This window comes from Choloepus didactylus, chromosome X (assembly GCF_015220235.1).
Source record: "Choloepus didactylus isolate mChoDid1 chromosome X, mChoDid1.pri, whole genome shotgun sequence".
Lineage (NCBI taxonomy): Eukaryota > Metazoa > Chordata > Mammalia > Pilosa > Megalonychidae > Choloepus > Choloepus didactylus.
In genome coordinates this window covers 84,610,169-84,626,506 of record NC_051334.1, presented here as the reverse complement: position 1 = coordinate 84,626,506, position 16,338 = coordinate 84,610,169, and the positions used below count along the sequence as shown (strand labels likewise).

At 42.0% G+C, this 16,338-nt stretch overlaps 1 pseudogene; it reads left to right on the top strand.

Moving 5' to 3' along the window:
- Positions 1–12,238: 12,238 nt before the first annotated feature.
- On the top strand, positions 12,239–14,710 carry LOC119523792 (annotated as a pseudogene).
- The last annotated feature ends 1,628 nt before the right edge of the window (positions 14,711–16,338 follow it).

The following is a 16,338-nucleotide window of genomic DNA, read 5'->3' as shown; positions in this document are numbered from 1 at the left end:
TTTTCCCCATCTCTCTTTTTACCCTTAATGGATAGTCTTCATTTCTACACTCTTCTCTAAACCTCTCTCTCCTGTCTATTCCTATCTGCCTGTAGTGCTCCCTTTAGTATTTCTTGTAGAGAAGATATCTTGTTCACAAACTCTCTCAGTGTCTGTTTGTCTGAAAATATTTAAACTTTCCCTCATTTTTGAAGAACAGTTTTTCCAGATACAGAATTCTTGTTGGCAGTTTTACTCTTTCAATATCTTAAATATATCGTACCATTGCCTTCTCACCTCCATGGTTTCTGCTGAGAAATCCACACATAGTCTTATTGAGCTTCCTTTGTATGTGTTGGATCGCTTTTCTCTTGCTACTTTCAGAATTCTCTCTTTGTCTTTGACATTTGATAATCTGATCATTAAGTGTTTTGGAGTCAATCTAATCAGATATATTCTGTTTGGGGTATGCTGTGCTTCTTGGATCTGTAATTTTTTTGTGTGTGTGTGTTCAATGAGGTTTATTAACTCTTTTTTTTTGATGAAAAACACATTTTTATTATCCAAACCACTCTAATTATTCAGCGTGGTGGTAAAAGGGCACTGGGGAGGTCATTGAGGACTCTGTCCTGGACCTTCCATCATGACTTCCCCTAAATCATTTCATCCCAGGGAGAATAGTTTGGATCTGTAATTTTATGTCTTTCATAATAGATGGGAAATTTTCAGTGATTATTTCCCCCATTATTCTTTCTGCCCCTTTTCCCTTCTCTTCTTCTTCTGGGACACCTATGATATATAGTCATGTGCTTCATCTTGTCATTCAGTTCCCTGAGACCCTGCTCATATTTTTCCATTCTTTTCCCTATCTGTTCTTTTGTGTGTAGTATTTCAGATGTCCTGTTCTCCAGATCAGGAATGCTTTCTTCTGCCTCTTCAAATCTATTGTTGTATGTCTCCATTATGTTTTTCATCTCTTCTATTGTGCCTTTCATTCCCATAAGTTCTGCCAATTGTTTTTTCAAACTCTCAAGTTCTTCCTGATGTTCACCAAACATCTTCTTTATATCCTTCATCTCTTTTGCCATATCTTCCCTTAACTTGTTGATTTGATTTTTGAATTTATTTAGGAGATTTGTTTGATTAATAATCAGCTGTTTCAATTCCTGTATCTCAGTTGAAGTGAAAGTTTGTTCCTTTGACTGGGCCATATCTTCACTCTTCTTAGTGTGATCTGTAATTTTTCTCTTGTCTAGGCATCTGATTTCCTTGATTACCCCAATTAGATTTTCCCAGACCATATGGGCCCAGATCTCAGGAGTAGGCTGTATTCAGTATCAGGTTTTCCTGAGGGTGAGACCCAGAAGATTATAAGACTGTCCTGTGAGGCCTCTAGACTCTGTGCTTTTCCTACCCTGCCCAGCAGATGTTGCTTGTCAGCCTGCAGCTCCCCACCAGTTTAAAAGGTGTGGTGTATGTAATTAACTCTCAGTGGACCCTGTCCATGCCAGAGACTGAGGGTGTCAGAAGCCAAGCTTAAGCTGTTTCTGATTTGTTTTTTTTCCCCAGGCCCAGGGGTCTGAGTTCTCTGAGGGATGACAGCCACATGAGCTGGGCCCTGCCCCCCACCTTTCTTTTTCTTTTTTTTTTATTTTGAAATAAATTCAAAGTTACATGAATAGTTGCAAAAACAATACTAGCCTCATACACAGAATTCCATCATACCCTGACCCCCCTCCCCCGATAGCTCAATCCACCAACTTTAACATGCTGTCACATCACTATTTCTTTCCCTCCCTATCTATCATCCATCATATATTTCTCTGTCTTCTGAACATATGAGAGTTAGCTGCACACGTCCTTGAACATACACTATAATTCACATATGTACTTCCCACGAGCAAGAATATTCTTTTATGTAATTCCATCAAGCGCAGCTAAGAAGTATAAGAGATACAACAATGATACAATGCTTACATTCTATATTTCCTTTTCCTTATGTTTCAACTGTGTCCCTTTGAGCCACCTGTCCTCTATCCTCCAATTCCATACAAGTTCATCCTTAGCATTCAATTGTCGTCTAGTTAGACTGTCTTTTTTTTTTTCTTTTTCCAACTGTGGAAACATATATACAGCCTAAATCTTCCCATTCCACCCCCTCCCTAGCCTTACCATTAGTGGGATTAATCACATTTAGAATGATGTTATGCTCTTTCCCACCATCCATTACTAGAAATTTCCCTTCCCCTCAAACAGCAACCCTACACTCATTTCTTAACTCCCCATTGCCCCTTCCCCCATTTCTCTTAACCCATACTCTACTTTTCATCTCTATGGTTATATTCTCTGATAATTTCTTTGTGTTAACTGTGGGGCTTAAAATTAACCTCTTAAATCCATATCAATCTTGTTTTTCTTTGATACCACCTTCACTTCAATTGGGCACATAAACTATGTTCCTATACTCCTTCATTCCCCCACGTTTATATAGTTGTCTAAAATTACATATTTTACATTGAGTTCAAAACCACTGATTTGTCCTTAGAGTTTGTGTATTTTTTATCATGTAGGAAGTAAATAGTGGAGCTACAGTTCAAAAATTATTGACTTCTATTTGTATTCCATTGTGTTTGGAGAATGTTCTTTGAGTATATTCAATTTTTTTTTTAATTTCTTGAGGCTTGTTTTATGTCCCAGCTTATGGTCCCTTCTGGAGAAAGATCTGTGATCACTAGAGAAAAATGAGTGTCCTGGTGATTTGGGATGTAAGGTACTATATATGTCTGTTAAAATTCTCTATATCTCTTTCTCCTTTCTTTGTCTCTCTGTTGGTAGGGCTTCCTTTAGAATCTGAAGTAGGGCAGGTCTTTTATTGGCAAAGTCTCTCAGCATTTGTTTGTCTGTGAAAAATTTAAGCTCTCCCTCAAATTTGAAGGAGAGTTTTGCTGGATAAAGTATTCTTGGCTGGAAATTTTTTTCTCTCTCAGAATTTTAAATATGTCATGCCACTGCCTTCTCGCCTCCATAGTGGCCGCTGAGTAGTCACTACTTAGTCTTATGTTGTTTCCTTTGTATGTGGTGAATTGCTTTTCTCTTGCTGCTTTCAGAACTTGCTCCTTCTCTTCAGTATTTGAGAGTCTGATCAGAATATGTCTTGGGGTGGGTTTATTTGGATTTATTCTATTTGGAGTTTGCTGGGCATTTATGTTTTGTGTGTTTATATTGTGTAGAAGGTTGGGGAACTTTTCCCCAACAATTTCTTTGAATACTCTTTCTAGACCTTTACCCTTCTCTTCCCCTTCTGGGACACCAATGAGTCTTAAGTTTGGACGTTTTATTTTATCTATCGTATCCCTGAGATCCATTGCGATTTTTTCAATTTTTTTCTCCATTCTTTCTTTTGTTCTTTCATTTTCTATTCTGTGGATTTCTAGGACATTGAGATGTTGTTCAGCTTCCTCTAGTCTTGTATTCTGAATGTCCAGAGTCTTTTTAATTTGGCCAACAGTTTCTTTTATTTCCATAAGACCTTCTATTTTTTTATTTACTCTTGCAATGTCTTCTTTATGCTCTTCTAGGGTCTTCTTTATGGCATTTATATCCTGGGCCATGGCCCTCTTGATGTCCTTTAAATCCTTTGCCAAGTTTTCGTTCTTTGATTGTAGTTCTTTAATTAATTTTGCAAGGTACAACGTTTCTTCCAAAATCTTGGTTTGTGTGTTTGGAGCTGGATTCTCCATATCATCTGATTTTATCATATACATTAAGATTTTCTGTTGTTTTTGGGCTCTTGGCATTTGTTTTGTTTGATAGGGTTCTTTCAAGTTGTATCAAAAAAAAGGATATCGATCTAATTTTTCAGAGACACAGTTTGGTGACGTACACTTTCTCTTACTAACCAGCAGATGGCATCTGTGAGTCTTTAATTTCTTAGAATTGCAGCTTGGTGACATACACTTTCTCTAACTAACCAGCAGATGGCATCAGTGAGTCACTTATTCCCCTCAAGTCAGTTCTCCCCAACTTTGTGGTATGTGGGGATCTGATTCTTTTGGGGTCCAATTGGTGCACTTAATTTGGGTGTGTTGTTGGTGCTGTCTGCCCTCAATGAGGGACGTGTGCCTGAGTGGTTAGGGAGGAAGGACAGGTCTAACAATCAAATCTCCCAGGTGTTCCCGGAGATTTAAGGCTGTTCTCTGCCGTTGACACAAAAGTCCTTGGTATTGGCGTAGGTTCCCTGGGATTTCCAAGTGGTTCCCCCCTCCCTGCTGTGCTTTTCCAGGATCTCTGTTGGGGGGGGTGTGCCGTGCCACGTCACAAATGAGCGCCGGCCTCCAGGGAAGCCCTGGGCCGCTGGGCTGTGTAGGGGCATCCCCAGACCGCTTCAAAGATGGTTGAATGGGACACGTTACCTTCCCCCTTTCCGCACAGCTCCACTCTCCCAGCTCCAGGACAATCAGCCGTGGGTGTATTCATGGCCACTGTCCATGGCCGATATTGTGTTGTGTGAGCAATGCTGTGGGAAAGACTCCCTGTCAGGCTGGGTTTCTTGTCTTGGGTCTGTGCTGTGTGTTCAGCCGGGCAGGAGAAGCCCCACCCACTGGGGAGACGGCTGGGAGGCTGGGCCTCCCAGCTCACCTCTGCGCCGTGTGCTTGGCCCGGGGCAGGAGCAGACCCACCCGATGGGGCGACGGCTGTGAAGCTGAGTTTCTTGGCTGGGCTCTGCTCCATATGCTCAGCCCCGGGCAGGAGCAGCCCCGCCCGCCGGGGCGATGGCTGTGAGGCTGGGCCTCTCGGCTCAGCTCCGTGCTGTGTGTTTGGCCTGGGCAGGAATAGCCCCGCCCACTGGGGAGACTGCTGCAAGTTGTGTGTCTCCCCTTTGTTTCCCTGGACCCGAGACAATCAGCAGTGGGTGTTGGAAGGGGTATCCTCCACCCCAGACACCGAGACATTAGTCCAGACTGCTCCAGTCTTATCTGCAGCTGTTCCCAGGCTGCTTTTATTTTTTTTAAAAAGTCCAATCCACCGTTTCCCCCCAACACAGCGTGGCCGAGGGATTCAGCCTACTCACTCACTCGTTTCAGAATGCAGACTCCCGGTTTCACCAAACGCACGTTCCCTGTGGCTTTAGCAGAACTTGTCCAGCTGGTGCTACTTTGGAAGTGGTGTTCTGGGTCCTTTCTCGTTTTTTATCTAGTGTTTTCCACGGAGGTGTTTTTTTCTCTCTCTCACCTAGTCACCATCTTGGGTTTCTCTCTCCCCCCCTTTCTTAGGGAAGATAATACCTTTAGGGAATTGTCTCCTACACTTGAGTTTTTCCTTCAACCCTGTGACTATCTTAATTCCACTTTGCCTTGGTCAGGGCTGACAACTGAAAATGTCAGAGGCTTTCTCTAATGAGCTGCTTAGAATGAGAGAGAGAGAAAAAAAAAGGGAAAAGAGCAAGAATCCCCTTTTCAGAGCCAGTCCCCAGCCCCCCAGTTACCAGTCAAGATCTCAAGTTGGTGCCCAGTTCTATGTGTCCCTTTTCTTGGGGCACAGCCCTTTTCCAGTATTCTGAGCCTGGCCGACTCCAAAAGCCTCTATTTTTATTTCTTTATTTTATTTTATTTTTTCCATCAGCCCCACCTTCTCTCTGCCAGGATAAACCTCTGGGTTCCTTTTCTGCTTGCTTCAGGTTTATCTGTGCTCATAGCATGTATTCAGTAATACACATTTGTTAATTAAAACTATAATTGGAGCTTGGTTGAGCTACATTCCCTTGCTCCCGGCAGGGACTGCTTCTTTCTCCCACAGCACAGTTTTGCAACTCAGTCTGCCATGCCAGTGGGAGAGGGGCACTAGCTCTGCAGTTTGGGGAGCTTTGCTTATAGTTCTGTGCTCTGATCTCAACCATTCCACTCATTCTTGACTGGTGTATGATGTCTGATCATGGATGTCTCCACATCAGTTGTTCCAGACTATTTTCTAGTTGTTCCTTGCTATTTACTTGTTGCTCTAGAGGAATAACTAAATTCCACATCTCCCTATGCCATCATCTTGCTCCACCTCTTCCCAACCCCTTTTTTACTTCCCTTCCAAACCAAATTCTCTATGATACCTTCTAAACAGGAGGCCACTTGAGAAACTGTCATAAGATACAATCCTAGCTGAACTAGCACATGGGAGCTGAGTAAACCTTTTAGCAACTCTAAGATGTGGTAAACTTAAAATGTATTTGAAAGCTCTCCTCAACTTTTTATTCTCTAGGGCAAGGGGTCTTTGACAATTAGATTTATCATCAGGCAGGAGAGTGATGGGATAGGGAAGTTTAGGAGGGATTTAGTGGGAAACAGGTTTTGGGGAGCCCGTCATATCACATCTACTACCTGGGGGGAGTTGGCTCTCTCATTGGAAATATGTAAACTCCAAAATGCCCCCAGTTACTGGGAAAATTCACAAAGTTTCCAAATAAATGAAAATATATTCAGTTTTGAGGACCAGGTGGCATACATTAAGACTTTGGAAAATTCTCAAAAGTTAGCCATATATGTTATAGTTTGGGTTTGAGGGTGGAATTTAGAGGCAAGACTATCTCTGAGCATGCTGGGGTTTAGCTCTTAGGGTTTGGGGGGGCCATCAAATGTGCACAGTTGATGTCTTTACTAGGTGAATAGCCTCACAATCTCTGCCACAAGCAAGTCACAGGTAACTGGAAAATAATAATAATGGCTAACACTTATTGTCACTTGTGCCAGGTAATGTTCTAAGCATTTTACATAAATTTACTCATTTAATATTCAATACAACCATAAGAAAGAAGTACAATTATTATTTCCATTTTATAGATAAAAAAGTGATGAAAAGAGAGTCAATGATCAAAAGTGGCTGAGCCAAGATTTAAATCCAGGCAATATGGTGCCAGGATCAATCAATCCATAAAAATTATTATAACTTTACCACCTTACTTACATAATTACTTTATTTGCTTATTACAACATTTATGCCTGTGGGTATTTATTTATATCCTACCTTATCCGAAAAGTATATCAGCTTAGAACATCATGTAAGGAAAAAGTACAGGGAACATTATATTTCTTTTACAAGTTAGGAAACAATCACAGATAAATTCAACTAGACAGTAGGAAAGTCACGACCAGAAGGTGAGTTTACAGACTCATGTAAGGGCATATGGAATTATTGTTTTTTTGACTACTTTTTATTAGAGTTATGAGGAACAGTTGAATGAAAAAGAATATGAGGATAATTGACTATATGGCAACATTCCAGTACCCCTGGAGAGGTCTAGTACGTAGTGAATGTTTAATAGATATTAAGACACTATTTAAGGCATTGGTGTCGTAAAACAAATTAGACAAGATCTTTGCCCTCAACAAACTTATATTCTAGTTAGAGAGTCAACCATAGTTACAATAGTATGACCCATGCTATGATAAGAGATAAGGTAGACAGAGGGCAGGCCATGGATAGCCTTGTGTACTATGCTTAGGGAGTTAAGGCTTTATCCCTGGGACAGTTTGGATGTATTATGTCCCCCAAAATGCCATTATCTTTGATGCAATCTTACGTGGGCAGACATATTAGTGTTGATTGGATTGTAATTCTTTGAGTGTTTCAATGGAGATGCACCCCATCCAACTCTGGGTGATGACTCTGACTGAATAATTTCCATGGAGGTGTGGCCCCACCCATTCAGCATGGGCCTTGATTAGTTCACTGGAGCACTATAGAAACTCAGACAGAAGGAGCGAGCTTCCTACAGCCAAGAGGAACACTTTGAAGAATGCACAGAAAGCTGAGAGAGTAGCTGCAGATGAGAGACAGTTTGAAGATGGCCGTTGAAAGCAGACTCTTGCTCTGGAGAAGCTAAGAGAGGACAAACACCCCAAGAGCAACTGAGAGTGACATTTTGAAGAGGAGCTGCAGCCAAGACAGGAACGTCCTGGGAGAAAGCCATTTTGAAACCAGAACTCTGGAGCAGATGCCAGCCACATGCCTTCCCAGCTAACAGAGGTTTTCCGGACACCATTGGCCATCCTCCAGTGAAGGTACCCGATTGTTGATGTGTTACCTTGGACACTTTATGGCCTTAAGACTGTAACTATGTAACCAAATAAACCCCCTTTTATAAAACCCAATCCATTTCTGGTGTTTTGTCTTCTGGCAGCATTAGCAAACTAGAACATCCCCAAAGCAATGCAGACCCATTCAGCTAGGGCAGTGACCTGATCATATTTGTGGGAAAGTAAACTCTGGTAGAAGTGCAGAGAGTAGAATTGAGAGAGATGGAATTGGAAGATTACAACCTTGGCTGACTCCTGATTTTGTTTTGAGTAGTCCCTACTTTTCTTTTGTTAACTTCTTGATTCATTCAAAAAAGTTAATGCGTGTCCCCTGTCTTTGCTAGGTATAATGGATACATAAGCTTAAAAATTTCCCTGCCTTCAAAGAGCTCACAGTCAAGCTGGCAAGACATTCATTATAAACATATAGGTGACAATACAACCTCCTGAGTGTTTTGTCATTTGAATACAGTGATGGGTAAGCACAAACTGGAGTGTATGGGGAGAGTTTATCCTATTAAATTTTAAGAACTTCTCAAAAACACATGACTGTGTCTTTTGTTTTTCTGTATTCATTGAAAACTGTGCAGATACATAGTAAGAGCTCAGTAAAAATGTATTGTTGTTGTTACTCACTGTCTATGATTTCTGCTGCTGATGAGCCCCATAATGGCAGCTTGGGGTTTAAGCCTGCTCCTGCCTCCTTCTTGTCAAAGCTAACTTTTTCACCCATTGGTAAAGTTATGTTTGTGCAATTGTAGATAAAATACCTAATTCTTTCATGGCTCATTTTCCTATTTCTAACAAAATATACAATGTAGTTGGAAATATTCAGCCACACATTGAATAAGACCCCATTTTAGTTGCCAGAAGCTGTGACCTAATTTCTTTTGGTTTTGAAAACTTGCTAGATAGAATTTCATGCTTCATAAACTCATAACCATTAAGATTCAAAATATTAGGCTGTAAGAGTACACATTTGTCTTTTTCTAATATCAAGATGATATTGAATAGCGAAATTGTATCCTGACAGACAGGGAACTGAATTCATTTCTTGGACTTAGTAATAGCCTTTTGGGAAGTCTATAGAGGACTGACTCTTCAAAAAAATCTGCCCAAAATCTGCTTTGGAAGCTTTTCAGTCAGGCTCAGTACTAGAAAAAAGACTGTTGGTTATGGACAAACTACTTTCATTTTTCCCTGGTTCAGATATGAACACAACAGGGCTGCAAGTGGTAATTCCAATGTGGTCAAATATTGAGTGCTGACCCAAAGTATTTTTTCAAAACTTTAGATGTGATAGTTGTGTTATATCCTTGGTTTCCTTTCAAGAAGATAGGGATGGTAGAAATACAACATGAGGGTGAACATTCCTGGCACAAAACAAGTTTACTGTTGCTTTTGAAAAAATATTATTTTAAGGCCCATTATTAGCTGAGACTCTCAAGTTGTCAAATTGTGGTTGGTCTTTTCTGAAATAATTTATGGACAATTAGGGAAGAGGTATTTCTTATCTCTCATATATAATTATGAATGAAGATTTAATTGGCTAATTGGCTGATCTGAGCAGGGGCTTACGCTCATAATTCTAGGGAACAGAGAGTGAAATGAAGGAGAGAGAGAGCTCTTTCTATAACTCAAAAGCAACGGAAATGAAAAAAAAATAAAAGAAATTATGGAGAAGATCTGAAAAGATAATACAATTAGGTTAGGCCAAGCAAACAACAAACTCTTGTTGCCATTTCAAAAACCAACCCAAATTCCCATCCTACTGTCTAAATCCAGAGGGTGAGAGAGAAGAGAGATAAGGCAGTATGTTTTCCTTGACAGAAAATCAGGCCTGGTTCAAGCTGTCCTCTTCTCTGTTTGTCTAAGTTAGAAGATCCATTTTATTATTAGAATTGTTTGATCACTATAGCTGTGAAATGGCAGTCTGTCCTACAGTCAGGATGGGGACTTAGAGGGGGAACTCAGAGCTCTATCAACAAAGATCTTTCCCACAGATGCTTTGATAACTATGGTACAGTGTTTACCATGCACTGTAAATGTTTATTTTTCCTTGACAGTGCCCAATTGAAAATATTAACAGAATTAAGTAAAGTTAACAAAATTATAAGATTTTAATAGTTTCATAACTTCTGCAGTGACACCGTTGATATCTTTGACTTGATTTCAAACAACAGAGTCCAGTTTTCTTCTTTTACATTTATAAATTACTGCAGTGTTAAGTTTAGCCATTTTGTGCTCATCCAAGGTACTCACTAGACAGTCATTTTACCTTTCAGTAGCAATGACAACCTAACTTTTGTCTGGAAGTCTCTGCAGGCTAAACATTCCTGAGTAGAGGGCCCAGTGATTTATTTCAGAATAAAAGAAGACTTATAAGAACTGACATTTGCCAGTCAGAAAACCTTAAGTGATAATGACTTAGAATATTGGGAAGCTGAAATATAAATTCCAAGGAATGATACATGGAAGAAATTCTTCTAGGAAGGAACATGGTCTTTTATTGTTTCATTAGTGTGTGTTTATGTGTGTTCACATGTGTGTCTGTGTTTGTGGGTCTACCTTGAAAGTATAACATTTAGAAATGCCCTTAAGACATGTAGATTGGATCCGAGATTCTCAGAGTTGGAAAGGATCTTTAATGGTCAAGTAGTGAGTCTACTTCACTCCCCAGTCCCCATGTTTGAATCAACTCTGCAACATCCTTTCCTGATAATGATCCAGCCTCTGGCTGCACACTTGGAGTTCAAGGTAGTCAATCCCTTTCAAGGCAGCCCATTCAATTTTTGGACTTGTCTTATCTAGAGGCAGTGCAATTTTGTTTAAATAACATGATCTTTTTAAGTCAGACAGACATAAATTTTAATCCTGACTCCACACTTTACTGGGCAATCTTGACAAAGTTGCTTTCTATCTCTGAACTTCAGTTAAATTTTTTTCCACATGTATGCCTCTACCTGGGCTCACAAAGGGACTATAGACTTTCTGAGTATTGTAAGAAGTATTTTTAATCAAAACAGCAATGTTTATCCATGATTTTATGGTAAGGCCCTGTCATTGTCTCAGTCACTATCTTCCAAACTGGGTTTTCTTCCTCCATGTAACCATACTTAATCATCTCTGGAGTATGGTAATATTTTAAAAGCTTTCAGGTCACCAAAACTGTCCTCATAACAGCTCGTCTTAATGGTAGACAGAATATGCCCCTCAGAAGCAGATTTTCTTTTCTTATCCTTTTCTATTTTTGCTCATGCTGTGCCCAAAATTTGGAAAGCCATTTGTTCTGGTTTGCTAATGCTGCCATTATGTGAAATACCGGAAATGGATTGGCTTTTATAAAGGGGGGTTGTTTGGTTACAAAGTTACAGTCCTAAAGCCTTAAAAGTGTCCAAACTAAGGCATCAACAATAGGATAACCTTCACTGAAGAACAGCTGATGGCATTTGGAACACCTCTGTCAGCTGGGAAGGTACATGGCTGCTGTCTGCTGGTCCCGGGTTGTGTTTCAGCTCCTCTTTCAGCTCCTGAGCATCTCCAAACATCCTCTGTCTGCAACTCAAAGCATCTCTAACCATCTCTAAATGTCAGCAAGCATCTCTTAGGGTGTTTTGGTCCTCTCTTAGCTTCTCCGGAGCAAACTCTGGGCTAGCATCTCAAAGCATCAGCAAGCATCTGGGCCTTGGTTTAGCACATCCCACAGCATTTTCATCTCTCTGCTCTCTATGCTCCCACATATCCATGCATTGGGGAGACCACCTTCTTCTCAGCTCCACCATCTTCAAACATTGGAGTGCCACCCAGACTGTCTCTCAGGGGCAAAGGCTCTACCCTCTGTGAACAGTGGGGTGGTTGCCAGGTTCTCTCAAACCCCCAGAGAATGTGCTCCACCCTCTCTGAGGCCTGGAGTAGCAGCACTCTTCCTAAGCATGAAGGCGGAGGGCTTGCCTTCTGCCTCTGGGGCAAACTCACCCTCTCCGTGCATGGGTCACTTTGTTCTCCCTGCCCCAGACCTACTGACTCCAGACCTCATCCTTCATTGCTCTGTCTTTGAAGAAATATTTCCCTCAGTTTATCCCTTCTCCATCCCCTCCAGTCCAGACTGGCAGTGGTTCCATCTATACAGATCTTGCAAAAACTTTGTTGGCTTGACATGCAGCTTACAGGGGTCAAAACCATCAGACAGCAGTTCCAGCAAGGAGGCTGCACCAGTGACAGCGATGGCAGTGGAGTCAGCACTTCAAGTTGTGGAGAAGCTGCAGGCGTGCCTGGCTGTGAACCCCAACCCCAAGAAGCATTCCAGCCACTATGGTCAAGGAGAAGACATGGCATTGTCTCAGTGAATTCTTACAGCTTCTGAAGAAGAGCCAGGATCCAGTCCCTGTTTTACAGAGGAGGTAACTGAGGTTCAGAGAGCTTTTGAAATATTTGAAGAATCTCTATCTTGCCTACTACTGTAGACATTCTTGTAGACTGGGGTTGGAAAAACAGTGAATAGCTTGGGAAAACAAGAGCACGTTGGAAACTTTGCCAGGGAGTTAGTTGCTCAGTGGAAGAAGTTAGTTCCTGTTAAACGGAACACTGAGCCTGATGAACAGGACTTTGAGAAAAGCAATTCCCAAAAGCACCCCAGGGATGCTCTTCAGAAGGAGGAAGAGGTGGAGGGTGACTACCAAGAAAACTGGAAGCCTCTGGCAGCCGATCCTACAGCCCTGATCACAGATGGAAAAAAACACAGAAAACTCTCAGAGCTTGAGAGACCTCACAAAGCCTCTCACACTCATGAGAGGAGAGATGAAAGAAAGAGGTGCCACAGAGTCTTGCCAGCTTACTCTTCAGACCACGAGTCTTCTGACTATGGCCTCATTCAGTCCCCTCCATCCTCTGCCAATCCCTACCAGATGTACATGGACCATCCCAGGTCCCCCAGGAAGGACCAGGAGCCCTTTGTTGGACACCAGAAACCTGGAAAGGGCCACAGTAATGCCTTTCAGGAGAGACTGGGGGCTAGTCAAGAGTGACACCTGAGTGAACGCCACAGTAAAGGGGTTGTGAGCCAAAACAGAGAGCACAAATCTTCCCACAAGGAAAAATGCCTGGTGGATGCCAAGGGAGATGAGAAGTCCTCTGCTTCGAGCAGAGAGAAATCAACACAAGGTTGTCTTCAAAGAGGAAAACCAGAGGCCACTCTCAGGGGATAGTACAAGGGAGAAACCACCCTCTAGTGCCGTCAAGAAAGAGAAGGAAAAAGAGAGGAGCAGCAGCAAGAAGAAGTTTCTGCCTCCCTTGGAGTTTGCTTCAGACAACCACCTTAAAAAGCCAAAGCACAAAGACTCAGAGAAAACCAGATTAGAGAAAAAGAAGCAAGGTCTAGACAGCTTAGACCTAGAAAAGGGGGCAGGAGACCTGTTACCCAAGGTGAAAGAGAAGGTTTTCACAGCCTAAAGACTCAAGAGGGGAAACTAAAAACTTCTACTCTGGATAGAAAGTCAGTGGGCTCCCTCCCTAAAGTTGAGGAGGCAGATATGTATGATGAATTTGAGCAGCCCATCATGTCCTTTGAGTCATACCTCAGCTATGACCAGCCCCAGAAGAAAAAGAAAGACTGTGAAAACCTTAGCAACTGCACTTGGAGAAAAAGGACCTAAAAAAACTGATTCTAAAAGCACAAATAAAAACTTGGACTTGGTTCAGAAATTACCTAGGGTGAATGAAAGCAAATCAGAGAATTTATAGCCATCAGAAGCCAATTCAGCCAAGCTGAAAAAGGCCCCACCGCTTCATTGCCAGTGTTGCCAGACCTCCCACTACCCATGATACAGGCCACTTACCATCCACTTCCTTCCCTTGAATTGATAGCCTCCTTCCAACCAAAGCAAAAAGCACTCTCTTCACCCCAGGAAGAGGAGGAAGCTGGGTTTACTGGGTGCAGAATGAATTCTAAGATTCCGGTGTATTCTGGTTCCAAGTGTGCCTATCTCCCCAAAATGATGACCTTGCACCAGCAGTGCATCCGCATACTTAAAAACAATATTGACTCAATCTCTGAAGTGGGGGGAGTCCCATACACTGTTCTTGAACCTGTTTTGGAGAGGTGTATATCTGATCAGCTATATTGCATTAAGGAATACAATCATGTATCATTTGAAGAAACAGATCAGTTATGGAAAATTCATAACTTTAAGGAGGAGAGACCAGAAGAGTATGAGTCGTGGTGAGAGATGTACCTGCGGCTTCAGGATGCCCGAGAACAGTGGCTGTGGGTACTGACAAAGAATTTCTGATCTGTACATGCCAATAAGCCCAAAGGCTGACAAGCAAAGATGGCTTTTGTCAACTCTGTAGCCAAGGCACCTTGTGATGCTTGAAGAAGGCAAGAGAAATTTGGAACAGGAGGAGAAGCTATCTCTGAAAAAGTCAAGGTCAAGCCAGCCCTGTACCCCACAGGAAGCAGCCATGCTCTCTCCAGCAGTGGTAACAGCAACAACTTTAACCCCAGCACTGAGGAGCTGGCCTATGACAGCCCAAGCACCAGCAGTACCCACTTGGCACCAGTGGTCAGCAGCACTATTTCCTACGATCCTAGTTAACCAACTGTGAAGAAAATTGCCCCAATGATGACCAAGACAATTAAAGCTTTCAAGAACACAGTCTCCAAAAGATAAACTGAGAACTTGCCTTGGAGTTGGAATTGGGGAGTGGGGAGTGGAGGGGCAACAGGGTTGGGGAGTGGAACTTCAAAGGAGACCCGAATCTTTTGCTTTATGGAACTTTTTGGTCTCCGAATCCTGCACAGTTTCCAGGTGTTGCACTTGTGAACCTGAGTGCACAGCCACTGCCTCCCTGCCTGGAGAACACTTCAGAATTCTGAAGAAGATGTGAAGTCTCAGTCTCACCGAGGATTTTAAGATCAATGATACTTTTGTTGTTAACTAGCCTCTTTGTAAACTATAAGACACAGTTTCAATTAATAAACATTGTCCTCAGATTGTATTTATATTACCCCCGTTATTTTTTTCTGTCCTCTACTACACACTTAGCCTTTTGTTTTCAGAGGCCCTTATTAAAGTTAGGACAAAAGCCTAGAAAGCATTCCCCTTTCCCATTTCAACTCTCCTGAGTGGACTTTGATCCAGAGGGAGGATTGGCATCCCTAGTGCCTGTGTGGAGCCTGCTGCACGTTTGGCAAGGATTTGAGTCCAGGGCTGCCTATCCTAAAGGGGATCCTTGATTTGGAGGCAGGATGTGTTCAGGTCAATCTCCTCAATTCCAAGACCCTTCTCAGTGTTGGTTTAAGTTCTTATGCAGGTGAATCTCTTTCTTACTCATCAAAATATTATTTATTAAGGAGATTCCTTGTAAAGGTCTAAAGTCTTTCCACCATCCTTTTTGCCAATTTCCACTTTTTTTTCTTTCTTTTTTGATGCTTAGTGGAGGAAAGAACCTGTAGGAGACTGATTTGCACAGAACCCAGCATTTTTACAATTTCCAATTGCCACCTCAATATTTGAGTTGTTTTTTCCTCTCTTGTTGTTCCTTCTCCCCAGTAACATGGGGAAAAATAAGACACATGGCAGAGCTTCTTGTAGCCCCCATAAGCCAGCACTTTAATCTCTTGTTCCCTGTGAATTGCTACTAGAAGCAAATGGTTTTAGAAATTGTAATACTGTATTGGAAATTGGTTTTGCTTTTGCCTTTTTTTAAAAAAGTGAGATCATGTAAATGGAAGAGCATAACAGTTCGCTATATTTTGTAGAGAACTTTGCAGCTGAAGCACTCTCTTATATTTTGAGTGTTTAAGCCAGAATTTGGAGAGAAGGGCCAACTTGGGGAAAGTGTCTGAGCTGTAGTGTCAGGATGGGTGAAAACTGCATCAAGTTTGGGAAGGCAGGACCTCACTTCCAATGGCCATAGGAGCAAGAACAGAAATGGGAGGGCTGCTGAACACTCATAGGAATCCACTGGTTGTAACCAGGCAGAAGTAAATGCTATGAATTTGAGATGCCTGCAATTTAGATATCTGAGAAGTAGGCTGAGGGGATGGTAATTGTGATGGCCCCAGGAAGTTGGCAGTCAGTCCCTTCAACAAGGTCTCTCAGCCCTGGGGCCCACTGTTTTTAAACATCTTGGAGGCCTCAGGCTAATTTGAAGATTCCAGAGCAATGCAGGGAATCTGTGCAGCCTGTTTCCTGAGGGTGCAACAGCTCTGCATTGTTCAGCCAGCCACTGGGCAAGGTGCTTGTTGCAATGGGACAGACACTGCCGTGTTTTCATTTGCTGTACTTTTGAATTG